This window comes from Chelonia mydas, chromosome 9 (assembly GCF_015237465.2).
Source record: "Chelonia mydas isolate rCheMyd1 chromosome 9, rCheMyd1.pri.v2, whole genome shotgun sequence".
NCBI classification, from domain to species: domain Eukaryota; kingdom Metazoa; phylum Chordata; order Testudines; family Cheloniidae; genus Chelonia; species Chelonia mydas.
The window spans coordinates 86785151-86806191 of NC_057855.1; the positions used below are offsets into that span (position 1 = coordinate 86785151).

At 40.6% G+C, this 21041-nt stretch overlaps 1 protein-coding gene across 1 annotated transcript in view; it reads right to left on the reverse strand.

Annotated features, from left to right (window-relative positions):
- The window catches only part of LOC102939941 (X-linked inhibitor of apoptosis), a 48749-nt gene extending 29357 nt beyond the window's left edge, over positions 1-19392 (reverse strand). The window contains exon 1 of the mRNA XM_037908425.2: positions 19273-19392. The gene's annotated coding sequence lies outside the window, so the exon portion shown is untranslated. The remainder of the gene's footprint in view (positions 1-19272) is intronic.
- Between the last annotated feature and the right edge of the window lie 1649 nt (positions 19393-21041).

Below are 21041 nucleotides of genomic sequence, written 5' to 3' on the forward strand. Positions count from 1 at the left end.
TCATCTTAAAAACTATTCTACTTTTGTAAAGTGATGCTTTATTGCAAGTTAATTGATTCCAAGGTGTGCCACTTCTAAAAATAGTTTTAATATAAAAGTAAACATCTTATTTTTAAGTAAGCAATGTTTTTGTACCATTATACTAACATTGTTATGTGACCACTATAGGTACACATATCGTTTCTCCCAAAATCTCTCTCCTCCCAAAATGTCCTAAATACAATTTTAAATAGAAGGCAAAGTGATTGAGGGATACAATTCCCAAACTGCAACATTTTTAAAACTCCAGCCATAGATATTCTGAAGTACAAAAGCCTAGTCCAGCTAATCTTGATTAATAAATCTGACCATGGAAACCTTTTATCACTATGACTGCAGTCAGCTGCATCTTTTCAAGCTCAGCATTGTCCTCTTCATGATGTGCTGATCAGTACCAGACACAAAGAGATAACTACAAAGCTGGTGTAATTGAATGCAACTTCACTGATGTCAAAGTACTTGCTTACACCACGTCTGAATTTGTCCTAATCATCTAAATATATTAGTAGTAGTAAGGCACTAATCTGGCAAAGAAACATGGGCTCCTGAAAAAGGTCTAGGCCCTCCAATGAGCTCTGTGCAAGTAGACCCCTGTGCTTGTACACTTATTACAGAATCAAAACCTAGCTCTGTTAGCACCTTTCTGGATTCTTCTGCTGAAAATCTATTTTTCACAAAAACAACATATGGATGAGAGTTGACAACATATTTTCTCCTTTTACAAGCGCAGAATATTGAGAAAGCAGGGTTTAAATAACTGGCATATGTTAAAATTCACTGACAACCTTTCTATAGCACTTTACATTCCAAGGACCTCAAATGCTTTCCAAACTATACACCACACAGGTTTAACTTTAGCAGTGGCTTGCAAGTATCCAAAAACTGACTTGCACTTCTTCCCCTCCCAGTCACTCCTCACGTTTTAAAAATGTAGATTGGACAAGGCAAAGTATCACATGGGTGATGCTACAACTGGCACACAATGCTTCCCTATTAAGGGCAATAACATTAGATTGATGTTATTAAGCCCAGCGAGGCTTATGGCAATTTTACTCTAGTGATGTGGCTGTTACTGCTTCTATGGAAGAGACATGTAATAACAGACATGATGCTGAGGAACTAAGAAGGAAAAAATGGGGGAGATGGACATGCAGAGATGATGATCAAAACACAGCTGGACTGCTACATTTTAGGATGGAGACTGTATTTCATTCTCTTTTGTCTATCAGCCAATTAGACTGGTAGTCAAAATAAATAGAGGCATTTAAATCTAAAATTTGTATTTCCCTCCATCTGAATGTGCATGCAGGGGAAACGCTCTCTAACACAATTTAATTCCAGCACCGAATAAACACTTTACTCACATTGGTAAGGGAGCAAGAAGTAGCTGTTTAAATGGTTCACAACAATACTTAAAAAGTAGAAGCGGAAAAATCATATGTAAATAAATTTTAGAAAGAACTGAGGTGGACAAATGGCAATTCATTCATTGATTTAGAATTTTAGCCAGAGCATCAAGGCTCACACCTCCACTGAAAGCATAACAGGAACTTTAATGATACGTTATCAGGATCTTAGTTTTATATCTCATTCAAAAGCATCTCAAAACAGAACTGTGTCACCACCACGATGATGGGACACTGATTCAATATTAATGCATAGAGAAGAGTGTTACTAATTCAATCACCAATATTATCTAGAGCAGCATCAAGCTTTTCTTTGGAAATGTGCCATCTTGATTTTAATATCTCATATTGCCAAAATAATATTCCTATATTATCCAATGGTTTTATACAATCATTATTACTGATAAAATGGTCAAGACTTCAACCAACATATGCAGAATGCTTTATCACATAGTAATTGTTAATTACACTGGCTGCCTGTTGCTTCACACCTTCCGAAGTAATGTTGCAAAGGAAAAGAGGAGATGGTTTCCCTCACATAGAGAGATTAACTACCCCCGCTCCCCGGCCCGCAAAATCACTGCCGCCTATATTCTACAGCAATGGAGACATTAAAATACCTCAGATACACTGTGCTATATTCCATCCCAATAAGACTCAATATGACACCGTATTTAACAGACTGTCCTTTTATCTTTCTTTGTATTTTTATCCAATGGAGAAGACAGTCATAACACCACAAATTCCATCAATTTCAAAACAAACCATTATAGTAATTTCCCAGATACACAAAGCACTCGCTTTGAGCCTGGTACTTACGGAATATAAAGTCCAGTGCATTCCATAAGACTGTCTTTAAATTTTTAAAGTAATTTGAATCTTTTTACATGGAAAATTAAAATTGTATTGTTAAAAAGTGTCTATAAAAGCTATCCATTCTAACATGTAATAAGTAATTCTGTATTATTCAAACTAAACAAGATAAATATATTGTGCTACAGTAGCATAACAGTATTAAAAGAAGCACAATTAGTGAAAATAGTTAATTTAAAATATATTAGTAAGTTTTTGTTGAGACACAAATTAAGAAAACAGACAAAAGATACCCATCTAACAGCTGTCATAATACTTTGCAACATAAACAGCAACCAACCTGAGTTCAATGAGTAGAGTTTATATGTTCAAGATAACTAGACATTTTAAATTTTGCCAGATTATTTCATCGTCACATATTTATTAAAATTCACAGTAATCAAGATGTTTAATTTTTATTAGCCTGTACGTATATGCTATCTAAAGGGTTTTTCACAATTTCTGAGCATAAAATATCTTCTCTTGCATGCACTGAACAAAGTCTATTTTAGCATGAAGCATTTCCAGGAGCAGAGGCATGATTAATCCTGTTTTTAACTATCAAAGTATTAATCAGAAGATACCTCCCCCTTTTACACTAATCTAGCAATTTGCAGAGCCAACTTGACTACAACATTTCGTTCACATCAGGTGACAGAAGACAAGAACTCTATAGAGGATCATGATGTCAGCAAATGTTAAAGTATAAATAAGAAGAAAATAAAATTATTCAAACTGCAGGACTATAAACTCTGGTTATTCATATGAAACAAGATTTCTATTTGCTTTAAAAGTAGCAACAGATATGATTTAATGTAACAGGAATGACACCATGTTTTCTTTGAGACACCTGAATTCAAAAACTGGAACCTACTTTTTGTTCCAAGTAACTTTTATTGGGATTAAGAATAGAAATAATCATATATCCAGGATATATGGCATAAGGAAGGAGTTTTTATTTCTTTTCCTCTTCCATGTGACAAGCACCAGGGTGAAAAAAACGTATCACTTGTGTCAGACAGATAATTGTATATCCTCATGCTTCTGACACAGGGGAGTATTAAATGTAGTGCTCAACAGATTAACTACAAGAGCAATGTTGGTGCTTAATATGCACTTGATCTTGAAATGTGAGTGCACGTAGTGAGTCAACAAACAGAACATACTGTACCAGCTGACACACAAATTGTGCATGTGTCACTCATGTCACTTTGCTGAAGTTCACTCTGCACCTGCAAAGCTGCAGCTAGATCAAGCAGGACACTGTTTACTAACTGAAATGGTACTTGAAAGGCTTAAAAAATGGCAAAGCATGGGATTTTTTTTTAAACCTAGTTTTTTAAAAATCCCCCCCCCCCCCCCCCGCCCCAGGTCAGTAGCCATTTGTGAAAAAGCTGTATTTTATCTGGAGTGTTTGTTTCCTTTGTGTTATTTTATAAAGAGGGTAACATACGTTAAACAAAGTCCTTTGATGTATTTGTGTAAAGAGTAGGTGCTGAGTCAGTATTATGACTAATCTGTAATTTATTTCACCAGGAAAACTGAGCTCTACTCAACTTTATTCATCTGATTTTCAGCCAGGTCCTGCTTAATTTTCTGGCTAGATACACTGGGGTACAAGGAAATCAGTTGACTTGCTCAAGGTCACAGAAAGACTCTGCTTAGAAGAAATTAGGATCCTGCTGGCTTCTATGCTTGGTTCTAGTCACAGGGATTTTTATTCTTTCACCCTCAACTCTAAAGTCAGGTGCCTTAGTCTAAGAGGACCATCATAAAGATTCCCAGAATGCAATTTTAATTTGGAGTATTTCATTTCTCTCCCAAAGAAAGCATCTCTCTTTTTATGGATTCAGTTTTCAGAGTTTCCTTCTGCCCTCTTAATGAAGGGTCTAGAAACAAAAATAAGTGGAACCATTAAGCAACTTTACTATACAACAGATTACAAAATGGTTCCTAGCACAATTAGTAGGGAATAACTTCAATTACTACAATAGCACTGCTTATTTCACTCAGTTACTTAGAATCTTATTAAAAAAAAACTTGGTTTCCAAACGTAGTTATGGTTGCTCTGTGACAATCACATAGTCATCTATCCCATCATTTACCAGACATAAGCATGCAAGAAAACAAGAATATTAATAGTCATAGATCTTACACTACCCACATAATAAGCATCTTATGTTTAAGGTGTTTCATCACAACAACCACCACCTTAATACTGATTATTATTATTTGTATATATTACCATAGCACATACGAGCCAGGTTAGTCCAGGCTAGGGGTTGGCAGGGCAGACTTTGCTATGGGCCCTTTGCTAAAGGTCAGAGATGGAGGAGAGTGAAGCATGGCGAGAATCTACAACCATATCAATGAAAGAGAGGAAATATGAACAAATGAAAATATGGACAACTGTTTAAAGCAACTGAAAATGTTAGTGTCAGCCCCCCCCTCCTCCGCACACTCATTGCCACTCACAGGCAATACTCACCATGGCTGGGGCTAGAGAGTGGTGCTGTGCAGAGGTGTTCCACAGCTGAAGTGTCCATAAGGACATCATTAAAAAGTTTCATGGGAAAGAGGGAAAGGAGTTTTGAAACTTTCACTTTCTGTTGTGATTGTAAATACAATGGATACATCTGTCTGTTTTATCTGCAGCTGCTGCTATTGTAGCCTTGAGGGGTGTCCCCTCCACACCTGTAGAACGCCTGACTCTGATGCAGAGGAGAAAGAAGAGGACTAGGGATAATACATTCAGTGAGATCCTGCTAGCCCATGTTGCGTTTGTTGTGAACTCAGAGCCTACTGGGCCAACATGGTAGACAGCATGAAGAGGGATAGAAAGGAGAGGAGAAAGTGTTAAAAGATCCAAGAATCCCATGAGAAGAGGGAGTGGGAGATGCATCAGGACATAATGGAACTTCTCAGGCAGCAAACACAAATGCTGCAGATTCTAGTTGACCTACAGGTCTAACAATCACAGATCTGACTTGCCACCCTTGCAGTCCCTGGTGAACTCCATGGTGGTAGCTCGCTACAACTCTCAACAATCCACTTGGCATCATGGGTTATATCCCTACCCCCACCACAGCAGACCGGTGGACAGTAAAGTTAACCACAGCTTCACATACACCAACCTATGAAAGTCACAGTTGATGTACTTGTAGCCAAAATGGACTGCATTTCTGCATTGAAAGAGACAGAACCATTTGCTGCCTTTCTAAATTTAAATTCAGTTAATTTATGTTTTGAAGTTTGTATTGTGCTTTATTTACACATTGGGTTGCCCCCCGACTGCTTTTGTCAGTCAATAAAATTCTTTTTTTAAATAACCTTTATTAGTTTACCACACATACTGAAGTATGCATAGCAGTACTCAAAGCACCCAGTACTTGTAAAGTGTCCAGCACCACAAAACTAAGAGGTTAGAAAAACACCCAATAATGTGGAAATGTACAAGCAAATGTACACTGCATAAGTCATAATTTCAGTTAAAAATAATGTAATAGTTATAAATGTGCAGCAAAATACAATAATTCATAGGTTCACTATACGACAATGTATAAATGTACAGCAAGTACGACACCATTCCTAAAAACCCACAAACCTTCAGAGCCAGAGCACAGTCAAGCACAGCACATTAATGTGGCTGAGACTGTTAAAGTACGCTTTCAAAGCCTCCCCCATGACCACACAGCTCCACAGTGGGCTCTTGTAATGGCCCTTGTGTCTGGTTGGTCAAACTCAGCAGGCAGCCACCCTGCCTCCACACCAGCAACAACTTCCTCCCCCACAGCTGATACCATTATATACTAAAATGTAATTAGCAGAAATTTAGTTTGTTTCATAGCAGGTTATGAATACAAATTATATTTTTCAGTGGCAGCACACTAAGTCAGGTTGCCAGACACTGCAAAATAGATAGAAGAAATTACAGTGCATCAGGACGTGCCTGTGTTAAATCTAATTGATTTAAATAGTAGTACTATGGATGAACAGGCTTTATGAATTTGAGACACAAGGGACACAGAACTTTCTGCTTTGCATAAAATGCACAGAATGTTTCAACTTCAGAAATCACAGATGAATGAACGGGATACTGAGCTGGAATCAGTTATGCCAAACAGAAACAGATGAGCTATGTTAACAAGTTAGGTGAGAAAGGGACTGATTTGCTTTCAAATTTTTCCCATGGACTGTGAATCAGCTTTTAATTAGAGCAACCCAAGACAGACTGGCTTCATAAAGGGCTCAATCCTGCACAGGGTTACATGAATAAGCACAAAGCAAAAAGATGAGTAGGATTTAAATACTGACCAAAGTATGGCAGCTTTATTAAAAGAAGAAGTAAAATTCAGACAAAAAGTAGCTTTGATAACAAAGGTCAATTTTATTTAACCCTTAAAATCATCTTTGTATCTAGGGATCACAAACAGAGATTGCTATGTCATGAATATATTTAAATAAAACTCGTTATAATTTAAGAGAAAGCGCAATATTCATTGCAAACTTTAAAAGATTACAGTATACCCATCAGCGTCCACAAATTACTGATTGATCCTAAGTAGGATATTGTACATAAAGTAATTTATTAAAATTGCAACTGTTAAGTACTCGAACTGAAGTTTGTTTTCCTGGTTAAATAGAAAATTGTCCAGAACATGACATGAAGAAGAAAGTTGATTAACTGGCCAGAAATATGCACCTTCAGTTTATATCCATCAATGTCATCAACACTAGACAGAATTATGACTTCAGTATCTAGATCCCATTAAACACATTTTTTTAAATATATGTTGTTGCTCCAGTTAAGAAAATTTTGGATAGTGTTCAAGTCCAAAACTAACTCGGAGCCTCCCAGGTTCTCTTATAACAGTTTAATGTAAGTGGTACATGCCCTGTGTTACAATTTTCACTTCTAAAAGAGGGATTTGCTCCCAAATTTAGATTTGAAAATTTCCCAGTTAATAAAAAGAGCTAAAATGCTAATGACCTTTGTCACCCACTGAGGGTGCACTGCTGGGTGCTGACCAGCAATCAACAATAAATCCCATTGGACAGTTATGCAATGATAAAAAATAGATAATAGAAATATCCTATATCATACTATTGTTGCTGTGACTTCCCATCCTATATGATGTAATCCCTGATCGTCATCCAACCATTGCAACCTTTAGGGCCCTGCGCAGATGCAAAATTTGTATCCGTATCGAAGCTGCGATATGCAAAAATTGTCCACAGATATATAGTGGGTATCTGCAGATTTGCAGGACTCTACCAGTCATCATCTAATCACTTATCCATAATCAAATTCAGAATTAGATTAATTAATGGAGTCTCTTCTCTCCTCCACTAATCCCTAAAACAGGTTGCAATTTTTAAATTCTTATTGACAGAAAAATAGAGGAAGGAAAGGAAATTTTACGATCTATCTTCCAGAGGTCAGAGCTACAGAACTAATTTACTATCAGCAACCCCTTTCAAATCACATCTATTGGACAAGAAACCTGAATCAAAGTACATTCTATTCCCCACCCCAAAATACCAACTGAGAAGCAATCTAATTAATAATAGTTTCCACATTAATTTTGATTATTAAAGCAAAGATTTTCAAAACTGACTTGTAATTTTAGATGCCCAATTTAAGGCTTATTAAAGAGATCTGGTTTTCAGAAAGTGGTGTATATTCACTGTGACAATGAGGGTCCAGAGACCAAGGGCAGAACAGAAGGTTTAAACCAAAAATGAAAACTGGAATCAATTGATTCCATACTGTACTATTGTATTATAAATCTATAAAAAGAATAAGGTCTCAGGAAAGCTTGTAATGCTCTCAACTAGATGGTCATTATGAGATATGTTTACAGTCTGTGGTTATGAATCTATGTATTTATTTATGTATATAGAAAACTGGTCATAATTTCAAGTATCAGAGGGGTAGCTGTGTTAGTCTGTATTCACACAAACAACAAGAAGTCCGGTGGCACCTTAAAGACTAACAAATTTATTTGGGCGTAAGCTTTCGTGGGTAAAAAACCCACTTCTTCTAGCTTATGCCCAAATAAATCTGTTAGTCTTTAAGATGCCACTTGACTCCTGGTTGTTTTTAGTCATAATTTGTACAACTACCCCTCATAGCAGAATGGTGAGCAGTCAAGCAGGGAGGGACACCTCCCAAGTCAGGTATTTACATAAAACAAGCTTCAAGTAACCACCCATTGTCCAGCCCAGGAAAAAGGGCATGAACAGGAAGACAGACATCCTGGCTATCAAGCCAAGAGGGAATTTCCCTACTCTGAATAACCATGAGACACCAGGGATTTAGTACACTTAGCACTTCAGTGTGGACACTACCTAGATATTGACGGGAGGGGTTCTCTGATCAGCGTAGGTAATCCACCTCCCTGAGAGGCAGTAACTAGATCTATGGAAGAATCCTTTCAACAACTAGTGCTGTCTACACCCAGGGTTAAACCAGTTTAACTACACCACTCAAAACCCTGGATTTTTCACACCCCTGAGCAATGTAGTTAATCTCACTTAATTTTCTACCATAGCCCATGCCTGGGCGGGGGGGGGGGGGGGGGGGGGGGGGGGGAAGGAATACTTTAAAACCAGGCTTGGGGACTGCATATTTCATCCAGAACCTGAGGCTAGTCTGTACACAGAGGGCTGTTTGTGAATACTGGATCACTCCTACAATAAACGGGTATGCTATGAAACTGTCTTAAATAGGTAACTTTATTAGGAAAGGGATTTTATCTAATATGAAAGTTTAAAACCTGAGGTTGCCTTTTATGTTTATTTTCTATGTAATTTGTATGTTCACTTCTACTTTCTATTTCATCACTAATCCCTCAAAACACAAAGTCGGGAAATATTATCCCCATTTTAGAGAGAAGAAAACAACCCAAAAAATAGGTGATTTGCCTATATTCACACAGGAATCCTCTGACAGAGCCAGTAACTGAACTTGGGTCTCCCAAATTCCACTCTAGATCTTTGCAATTATATAGGAATGGCAGGATACGGCCATAGCAGGGATGTGTGCACCCAGGAGAGAGAGAAGTCATATGACCACACAGTTATGAACCTGAGAGACAGGGAGCACTGGCTGTATCAACAATAAGACAATAGGATAAGCATGATAAGTATGGAAAGAAGATTTGACATGGAGGAGAGCTGTACACAAGTGGTACACTGGAGGACACGAAACCTAGCAAGCTGAGACAGTGAGTATGGTAGTCAATGAGTGCAGGACTAGTGCTAGTTGATCAGGAAGATGGCAGAGCTAACTTAGGAGAGGATAAATTTACAGTGGAGAGTCTGCAAAGCCATGGGACTTTCACCAGAGGCATTTGGAGGCACAAGAACAGAGGAAACAGATATTGGGGGTCAGCTAGTGATAGGTGTAGTTGCAACAGGCTGAGACAACCCTTTGAAAAGAAAGAAGAGTTCACAGCAGTAGAGATTCAGCAGGCGGCAGACACACAGATGCCATAGGCAGAGAGAGAGAGCAGAATACAGGACTAAAGTGGCAGAGACACTATGAACACTCACATATTAGACATTGCAGAAAGCCAAGATAAAAAGAAGACATGAGCCAGTGCACAATGATGAATGAGGCGATCATCAGAAAGAGGGAGCTCAATGATGGAAAGATAACAGGTACTTAGTGAAGCACCTATTAGGCTGGTGTTTAGTGAAGACAAGGTTGATGGGTGAAGACCACAGTGATGGGAGATGTCAAATGAGAATATAAGAGCAAAAATGCAGAAGCTCAGGGACTGGTGGAGAGTGCGGAAGCTGCAACTGCCATGAATGAAGGTGGAAGATTATGATAAAGGAAAGAGAAGAACCAAGTGTTAAACTCTGAAAGGAAGGAAGATGGTGGAATGTTAGATGATTTTTCCCTTCCACATAGCCAGGAAGTGTTGCTCAAAGGAGGATATACAAAGAGAAGCTGTACAGCAGGTGCAGACGTCAGGAGAAGATAATCTCCCCACTACGTCCTTTGGGGACAATTTGGAGTGAGCTACATTTGAGAGAAGAGGCCGCCTTTGGGGAGAACTGCTGTACAGGTGATGTCATTCAAAGGGGAATTCATGTTTCTGATGCAGGAAAATGTATGAAGTGAGTAATTAAGAAGCCATGGCTAGCAGTGATGTTTTTGGAGAGGGAAAAGGCATTCCGATGTTATGCAGAAAGTCAGAGTAGATGATCACAATGGTGCTTTCTGGCATTTAAAAAAACAAACAAACAAACAAACAACTATGAATCCCAGATGAAGCATGAGAAGGGGACTGATGAAGTAAAGACTAGAGAAGCAGAGATAGTAACATGAGGAAGGTGCAGAAGGTGAAAAGGGTGGAGTTAAGGGGAAGGCCAAAATTGGATAAGTTTCCCCATAAGTAACAAGGAGGCAGCATATATGGAAAATATATCTGTGATGGTGAGAAATGCCAGGAAAGGATAGAAGGGAGAGAGAAAAAACCCACACAGATGGTTTAAGTAGTAGATAGGGGAGATGCGAAGAAGGAAGAGACCACACAAATGTTATACCAATAAAATAAAAACCAGCAGGATCTTATTAAAGGGAAAAAGGCAAAATACCACATTTATTGTGAATACAGAAAGAATCATAGTAAGCAGTTAGTTATAGTTATAAAATTCCATTCAATCTCATATTTATTCACACATTCATTCATAGATACATCACTAGGATCACGTATGTGGCATGAATTGGAATCACAAACTCAAATTGCCTCACAGTACCTTCTTTTGAATAGGCTACATAGAAAGTGACACTGACGATTATAAATCTTAATGTCAAAAGGGGGATTATGTTGGATCATATTAAAGAAGTTCTGTATTAAAATCACAAATGAGTTTGATTCCCCAGAGTTTAAATTCCAGGGTATTACTAATTAAGAGGTCTCTTGGTTTTTGGTACTGTTTCTCTCCCTCTACGTGTGAAACTTGCAAGGTGCTAATTGCGTTAGTACATTCTAAGACAGAGTCTGTTCTCAAAGCAATTCACACAGAGAGAGACTCAAAGCAATACTCTGTAACAACACAAACAGCACCCAGAGACTCCCCGCCCTTTTGTTGCATTAACAATTGTGATTAAAATAGAGATAGAGGATGTATGTGGATGGATGGTTGGTGTGGATAATAACTGAATGATCAGGGAGGTGCCAGCCTAAGAATCCAGTGTCCATCGGCTGAAGGAGGCGTCAAGTGGAAATAACCAGAGGACCCCCGGAGGGCAGACTGGAATCCACCCAACAGCCTCAAGAATGGGAGAACCAAAGAACAAGATAACATCTGGCAGCATGGAGCCATCAGGAATGTGCTATCTGCTGATTGATTCAGCAACAGCATGATGAAGCAATTCCCATAGACTGGCATAGGAATAAATTCCTATGAAAACAGACTCTAGAAAGTGAAAACTTTGGGTGGTCTGATTCTGCAAACCAACTTCCAGGAGCATCAGATGAGCATCTGACAAGGCCCTGCTCCCTCCTCACGTCCAGGCCACCTGGCCAGTGGCTTGGCATGAGCAACTCTAAGGCTGGTAACTATGATAACAACCTTGCAGAACCTCTGTGTGTGTGTGTGTGTATGTATGAATGAATATGAGATTGAATGGAATGTTATAACTATAACTAACTGCTTACTATGATTCTTTCTGTATTCACAATAAATGTGGTATTTTGCCTTTTCCCCTTTAATAAGATCCTGCTGGTTTTTAATTTATTGGTATAACACAGACGAAATGTAGTACAGGGAGTAATGGTAAAATACAACTGAACAGCACGTCAATTAGGTAGATGTATTAGTCATCACTAAGTTGTTTTCAAATAGATAAATTAATGCAATTTTATTTCTTCTTTTGGAGCCACATAGTTTTTAGCTTTATCATGTCCCAATTTCATTTTCAAGCTCAAAAAAGTATTGAGTCAATTGCTATTTAACCATATATTTATGCTGCACAGAAAAGTTTAATGTACAAGTCTGTATTTGGACCTATTATCTTAGCTCAACTATGTCTTCTTGAGTTCAACGAATGTGCAAATTCATGAAAAATTGTCAGTGTTTTCCTTCCCAAAGCAGCAGGCTTACCTAGATTAAGAATGATTTAGCCAGCTCAGTGCCTTAAAGTGCATTAACTACATACCTCTGTGCAAATTTACACAACTGCTCTTTGAATATTTTACATAATTTCTTATTTTACTTTATTCACAGTAAAACACTTTTCTTGAAATGTGTTTACTTTTTTTGAGAGACACTTTCCTAAGCCCCTTGGGGAAAAGATTTAAGCTCTGCCAGACATTGATCATACAGAGAGAGTATCGTGGTTTTGCTTTACATAAGACACAAGACAGTATGTGGCAACAAGTAAATGGCCATCTAAAGATATAGAGACAGAGCAGTTATTCATTTAACTTTTCCTGTAGAATACACTTCAGAAATTTAGTGGATTTCTCCACCAATGACTAAAATTAAAGGCTAACAAACAAAATTGTCACCTATGCTCAAAGTGAACACAGTTTGGAATATGTGATTGGGATATTTCAAGCCTTCTGGAAGTTCCGAACTAACAGGCTGGCAGTATATGGATGAAACATCCCACTCTCTTAGCCCTGGTCTACACTGGGGGGGGAAATTGATCTAAGTTACGCAACTTCAGCTACGTGAATAACGTAGCTGAAGTCAATGTACTTAGATCGACTTACTGTGGTGTCTCCACTGCAGTGAGTCGACTGCTGCCGCTCCCCCATCGACTCTGCTTGCGCCTCTTGTGGCGCTGGAGTACAGGAGTCAACGGGAGAGCGCTCGGGGATCGATTGCTGCCTGCCGATCCGGCGGGTAGTGAAGACATACCCTTAGTAGACATTCATTCTCCTGGGAAAGATTAGTGGGTTCTACTGACTCTGCTACAGATAGCTCACTATCCTACAGAGATAAAAGGGAGTTGGGAATCATTCTCTACATAAAGCTACTTTAGAGCAGAGGCTGAGTAGTCCTGAAAAAGGAATTCAGGGACCAACCAAGCCGAGGAAAAGACTTGGGCTGGATTTTATGTTTCATTTCGAATTCCTTTATTCCTGTGAATAAAGCCAAAACCTAGAAGGGACTATGTTTTTACCCTCTACAACTTGTCTGGTCTGTGGGCTGATCTATGCTGGGAATTTACATTGATATAGCTACACCTCTCAGTGTGTGGATTTTTCAGATATTTTTCAGATTTCTGTAAGACAGATATAGAAAGACAACAGAATTAACACCCCTGAAATGCATGGAGGCAGTTTACACCTCTCTCAGGAGCTCACAAGAAATTGGGGCTCTGTTATTTGGTTTTATCACATTCACAAGGCCTGGAAGCTTACTTTTAAGTGCTCTTAAATTCTACAAAACTAATGCATGAATCTCCAATACACCAAGTCAAGTTTCCTATCCCCAGTGGTGACTGGACAAGTAGATTTGTCAAGTGCTGATTTAAAACATAATGGTCATGCCCCAACGTTTTTTGGTTGTTTACCTTATATCAGGTGATTCAGTCCTCCTGTTTCCCTCCCACGAGTGCCCTGAACTAAATTTTTCAGTCAGTACTTCTACCTGATAAGATACCATTTCTAGGGATAGCCCAGTGGTTTGAGCATTGGCCTGCTAAACCCAGGGTTGTGAGTTCAATGGGCCATTTAGGGATCTGGGGCAAAAATTGGGGATTGGTCTTGCTTTGAGCAGCGGATTGGACTAGATGACCTCCTGAGGTCCCTTCCAACCCTGATATTCTATGATTCAAATACAGGAATACATTTTTTTCCCCTTTCTTCCCCTCTGCTGTCTGAACTCTTGCCCTTCTTTGGACATTCATGCCCTTCTTACCCCATTTCCTGTCATCACCCTCACCTACCGTAGATGTGATATCAACAGATAGAAAATGTGACTAGTGCTTTAGTGTCTAATGTTAGTTCAGCTACCAGTGAACCCTAATGAGACTGCATACTGAATTGCCCTGAAAACATGTCTTGGATTGGTTTTGCAGGTGCAAAGCAGCCTGAAATAAAGCCTACCAACCAAAATATTAGAAATCAAACCAGTCAGATAATGTTTGTCAGTAACAGAGATATCTTTTTAAAAGTTTCTCATATATCAGTGGGAGCAGTCATTAGAAACTCTTCTTGCTTTTACTTCTAAGAACGCAGGGCAAAGTCACCAGAGTTCCGGAACTAGTGCTGGCCTGTTTCTTTGTTCACCAGTTTGGCTGACATTCTACGTGCACAGTTTTCCGTCTCAGAAGTAGTTAGTGTTCCATGAGTAACATCAAACAAAAACACAAGCCATGCATACAGCTAGCTACAGGAAGCAAGTAGAAAAGGAGTACCTGTGGCTCCTTAGAGACTAACCAATTTATTTGAGCATAAGCTTTCGTGAGCTACAGCAAATTGGTTAGTCTCTAAGGTGCCACAAGTACTCCTTTTCTTTTTGCCAATACAGACTAACACGGCTGTTACTCTGAAAGGAAGCAAGTAGAAATCCTAAAAAAAAAAAAATCCATATTAATCTTAGTTTACTGATTGCACCACATAAAAACAAAACAGCCTTTTACGTTTGCAATCACAATATGAAAGAGAAACTAACAGGCTACAGGAAAACCAAAACCCAGTTTATAAATAAATATAATTTTTTCAATGCCTTTAATAAGGCAGCAGGAAGAATAATCCATTTGACATTTTGACTTGGTAAGGGGTTTTTGGTATTTTTCAAGATGGCCTAAACTTGGCAGAATTGGAGTTCCCAACTGTTTTTGTTCCTTAAATGAAAAGCCCAACAAAACAACATCCTATATATTAGGATAGAAGTCATGTTCTGTTCAATGCTCTACAATGATAACACTTCCTGAGAAAGTGTTATTTTCAAGTAACATGACAGAAGAGAGGTGCTCAGCCTGCATCTTTTTAAAAGAAGATGAGGAACAATATAATCTGTTTTATTAAACTGAAATCTCTCATATTAATAAACACTGACATTAAAAAGACAGTAAAACCCATATGAATATTTTCTAGGGACTTACTGATCTTAAGAGATAAAATAATGTAGGATTTCTAGTAATAAATTAGATTTTATGCAGTTCTATCCCTAAAACCACATTCAAGGACAAAATTAAATACCCTTAAAGGAAATACAATTTTGCACAAACAGTTGGAAATGTGGAAAACTGTGTCAAAAGCAATAATTAAATATTTATTTAACCCATTTATAGCACATCCAGCACAAAAATCTAAACATCAGACAATAAACCCGTGAATTAAAAATCAAAGTATGAAATATTTGGAGAGAAAAATCAGGGAGAAAGAATGAACCAGGAAAAATACATAACCTGACTACGCAAATAATCTTGTAAATGGCAAACATCTCTCAAAAAGAAAAGGAGCACTTGTGGCACCTTAGAGACTAACAAATTTATTTGAGCATAAGCTTTTGTGAGCTACAGCTCACTTCATCGGATGCATTCAGTGGAATTTTGCGGATACAGACTAACACGGCTGCTACTCTGAAACATCTCTCAGAAATAGAAGGAATCAGGAGAGTGGTAGCTGAGCCAAAACGAAGAAAGGATTTGGCAGGAGAAAGTGGGTATAGGTGCAAAGGACTCGAGAATTGTTTGAATGAAAGTTTGAGTTACATTTGCAAATTGCAAAGATCTATATTGTGTCATATTGTATCAGGACTTGAACTAAATTTGCAGAAGAGCTGGAGAGAATATGAACAATTATTACTTTCTTTGCACAGGGAGCTGGCAGAGAAGCTTGGGAAATACATATTTATTTTAATTTGAACAAGGAAGGCCATATGTTTCCATTTCTCTATAAGAAAACCCAATAAAGTTCATACAAAGCAGATACATTAACAGTGGGATTTATTCCTAAAAGAATAGCAGGAGCAGTTTTCAACCCTGCCAATCTGAGAGGTGTTTTAGAAATGTTTGGTGTTTTTTTGTGTTTACTGTGAAATCATGGTCATGTTTTCAATTCCAAATTAATGACTCTCAAAGATGAAATACTAATACCTTCACAAGAAGATTTCACCTATTTGCAGGAATTTTGAAGGGCAAAACTAGATTTAAATAAGTAAACGGAATCAGATCAAGAAAAAGGAGACAAAATTGTGATTAATCTTTAAGGTCTTCCCCTATGGGGCAGAAAGAAGAGAGTCTCCTTTTTATACTGTCCCACAAGATTTCTTAGATCTTTTTTTTTTTTATCTGCTCTAATGGCACATAATTTAGTAATCTATAAACAAAATAAAGCCTCCATTTTGGTTATTAATCCTGTAATGACATCAGAAAATTAGATATTAGTCTTCTGAAATGTAATATTTATCTGTTCAAAATCATCTCTTTTTTCATCCTTATTTCTAAACTGATTTTTTTTTTCCTGTATGCTACCCCAAGTTTTCTAACGGACCATGCACCTTCAGATCCCATTAACTGGTAAACAGTTTGTAGCTTCTTTTACAGAAAATCTACTATATATGAAGGTCAGCAGAACAAGTTTTAGGTTATCCATTGGCAGAGAGCTACATTTTGACAAACTTCCAAAACCTGAGGTTTCAGTTATCCTGTTAAATAAAAGTGAAGTTGTGCACTTGACTCCAATGGGAGTTGAGGGTTTCCACTGTAGATACTTTGAAGCCTGCTAAGAAAATGGTTAAAACAATCCTGTTTGGGGTTTTCTTTGTATAGAAACACCTTTTTTATGAATAATTTTAAAAAAATGATTCAAACCCAAAAACCTTTATCAGAATTTAGTTTATTCAAATATTTTTATTACCTTATGAAAATAAATTATGTGACAAAAAATTAAATAGCATGATTACTTAGGAGCCAGTCGCAGGATCAGAGCCATAATTAACAGTCTTACCCCTCTGTAATTTCCAATGGCCAATGCTTTAATAGAAAATGTCTCTCTGATCTTGCTATTTGAGACTGCTAAAGCCTCTAGAAAGGCAGGTTCACCAAGAAAAGTATTCCTGTCCTTGCGCTATAGAAATATCAGCACCCTTGGAACTGGATTTCAAAAAAGCAATCCCCTGACTAAGTTTATGTTCTTGTGAGCTATAAAACATTAGTTCTGAGACTTTATTGAACCAGACCTTTTCAAAGTGAACTTTGACTTCTTTGGTTGTCTTTGATATAGCAGTATCTTGAAAACATTTCCTCATTTCAAAGAGACTTTGGCTTATGACACACACCAGTTTGCTTGTGATTTCATACTATTTTACTTGCTACTTTAATCCTCTTCATTTTAGCTATTTAATAAATATCCATAATATTTGATAAACAGCTGCATATACAGAAGTATTACTGTTATAACTCTTCAACCTTTCAGGTCCGGAAGATTAACAGGAAGAAAAGCAACTCTTTAAATGACCTTACCCTTAAATGAGCTACAAGCCAATAGGGAGACACACAAGTACAGATAAACCAGAGGCATAAATGAGGTTGAAAAGTCAGGTGTACTCCAGACGTGTGGACAAATGGCATGCAATGCATTATATACTTAGATTCATAGATACTAAGGTCAGAAGGGACCATTTTGATCATCTAGTCCGACCTCCTGCACAACGCAGGCCACAGAATTTCACCCACCCACTCCTGCGAAAAACCTCTCACCTATGTCTGAGCTATTGAAGTCCTCAGATCGTGGTTTAAAGACTTCAAGGAGCAGAGAATCCTCCAGCAAGTGACCCGTGCCCCATGCTACAGAGGAAGGCGAAAAACCTCCAGGGCCTCTTCCAATCTGCTCTGGAGGAAAATTCCTTCCCGACCCCAAATATGGCGATCAGCTAAACCCTGAGCATATGGGCAAGATTCATCAGCCAGATACTACAGAAAATTCTTTCCTGGGTAACTCAGATCCCACCCCATCTAATATCCCATCACAGGCCATTGGGCCTATTTACCATGAATATTTAATTACCAAAACCATGTTATCCCATCATACCATCTCCTCCATAAACTTATTGAGTTTAATCTTAAAGCCAGATAGATCTTTTGCCCCCACTGCTTCCCTTGGAAAGCTGTTCCAAAACTTCACTCCTCTGATGGTTAGAAACCTTCGTCTAATTTCTAGCCTAAATTTCCTGGAGGCCAGTTTATATCCATTTGTTCTTGTGTCCACATTGGTCATGAGCATAAATAATTCCTCTCCCTTTCCGGTATATATATATATATATACACACACACACACACTGGTTAATGCAGTAAAGCGATAGGCGAGACATGTGCCAAGTCCAACATAACCCTGCAATTTCGGATGGAGATAAATCCCGAGGGCTCTATACCCCTATGCCACAGCTGGAAATGGGGGAGATGAGAAGTGAGGGAACCTTAGGATGGCTCCAGTTTATCCAGGTAACAGAACTCCCTGGGGGACTCAAGCTGGATCTTAGGGGGTGTCCATAAATCAGGTAACGCCCGAAGATTTGTGGGTCCTTTAATTTTACATGTTTGTTTCCATATTACAAAGTATTACAAGGTGGGTGGGTGGGTGTGTGGGTTGGTGGGTCGGGGGGGGGGGGGGCTTGAAAAACCACCAAAAAAAAAAAAATGTGTGATGTAGTTGACGCTGCACCAGCAGTAGCGAAAATGAGAGTCCCTGCCCCCCCCCCCGGGGGAACCCCACTGAGAAGGGGGGTGAGGATCAGAGTCTCTGCCCCGCCCTCCCGGGCGTGCCCTGCTCAGGAGGGGCTGGGGGGGAGGAAGTAAAGCTCCCCCCACGCCGCCCAGGACACCCCCGGAGGGGCGGGAACACTCCTGCCCGCCACGGCACTGTCCCGAGGGGGGGAAGTAGTGTCCCGCCCCCTGTAGAGGGAGCCCAGAGACGACCCCCCCCCGTCTCCAAGCTGCCCCGTCCCCTGCCGTCGGAGCTAGCGGGCGGCAGCGGCCCCTTCCCCATGTCAAACTTACCGCACGGGCTCCGCTAACCCGCAGCCCCGCACGCCGCCCGGGTCAAGACGCCTGCGAGAAGATGGCGGCTCGCGGCCTCCTATCTGCCGGGGGCGGGGGCTGAGGCCCTGAGCCCGTTGGCGTGGGGCGACATCTAGCGGCGGCAGGGGGAAGCGCAGGCGGAGAGCCTGGCTGGCCCGGGCCGCCCCGGTCACTGGAGCAAGGGGGCGGCTGCTGCTGGCCTCGTAGGGTCAGTGCCTGGCCGAGTGGAGAGCGGGAAGGGAGGGCTCTGCGGGGAGAAGCCCCGACCCCGGCAGGAGCTTGGGGGAGAGGAAGGCCGGACCCCGGCAGAAGCTCCGGGGCTGAAGCGCCGACCCCCCTCTGTGCCGAGCTGGCCTGAGCCCCCCTCTCTCCCGTTCCCCCCTGTGTGGAGCTGGCTCTCATTCTCAGGGCTGTGGAGAAATTCAGCTCAAATCTATCCGCCTTGGTATGGTCATTTCCCCCATCTTGACACAGCCATGAATGGATTTAGCCGAGGAGGCAGGGTCAGTACTGGCCCCATTTGGCAGGTGGGATCTAGGGCACGCGGAGGTGACGTGACTTTCCCAAGGCTAAGCAGGGAGTCTGTGGCAGAGCAGAGAACCAAACCCAGAACACCTGGCCCCCAGGGCTGTGCCTTAACCACTAGGCAACCCTTCCTACCCCAAGGAGAGGGAGCCTCCTCTGCGCTTTGAGTGTATGGGTGGGCCAGGCACTAGACCGAGCCACCAGGAGGGGGGAGTAGAGAGAGAGATGGGGAAAGGGACATGGATGGGAAGTAAGAAGGGGGAAACATCAGGAAGGGGAGCAAGGACTTAGAGAAGAAACAAGAGAGGGGGAAGTCTCCCCACTGCTTGTCCCTCGCAGCTGCCACTTTTCCACTGCCATCAGTGGCCCGCAGCTCCCAAAGAGGCCCCAAGCAGGTGTGAAGCAGAGTCAAAGTAATGTCTATAAACTGGGCTGTTAGTGAAGACAGCTTGTAGCTGAGTGTAATGATTTTAATACACTGTAATTCATGATAATGTAATTATGTAGTTCATTACTATTTTAATGATGACGTTAAGATACCAATGACAGACACACATTCAATAAATAGAATATGAAAAGTGCATAAATATACTGAAAATTGCCAGTTGGGGGGAGCTGAGGCCCCCCCCCCCAAACACACACACACCTTGCCCTTAAGGCAGGAGGGGGCAGAAAGGAGTGAGTGGGAGGGAATCTGGGGGAGGGGGCAGAGCGGGGGCAGGAAGGGGTGGGGCCAGGGTCTTGGGGGAGCAGGCAGAGCCGGGATGCGGCACCCACTGGCAAAACCAAAAGTCAGCACCTATGATGGGATGGGGAAGAGAAGGAGATAGGGGAAGCGGGGGCCTAGCATGCGGATTGCCTTGGCAACAGCTAGGACTCCCCTGTTAAGCAGGCTGATCAAACCCTCACCTTGACAAGCCCCAACTCCCCTGCATCTGTACCACCCTGATGAGCCTCCCCCCAAACACCCTCCTCACTGAGCCCCAACCACCTACGCCCCCCCCCAAACCGAGCTCCAATCACTTTCACTTGGTTCCCCCTGCAGACTCCCATTGCCCCTGCACCTGGAACCTCCCTGTGCATCCAGATCCCACACTGAGCTGCCTGCACCCAGACTGCCCCACACAGAACCATCTTACCCTCATCTGAATTCCCCCACGCTAAGTCCCTCTGCACTTGGATCCTGCTGCCAGGCTGAGCCTCCCTGCCCACATCTGGCAAGT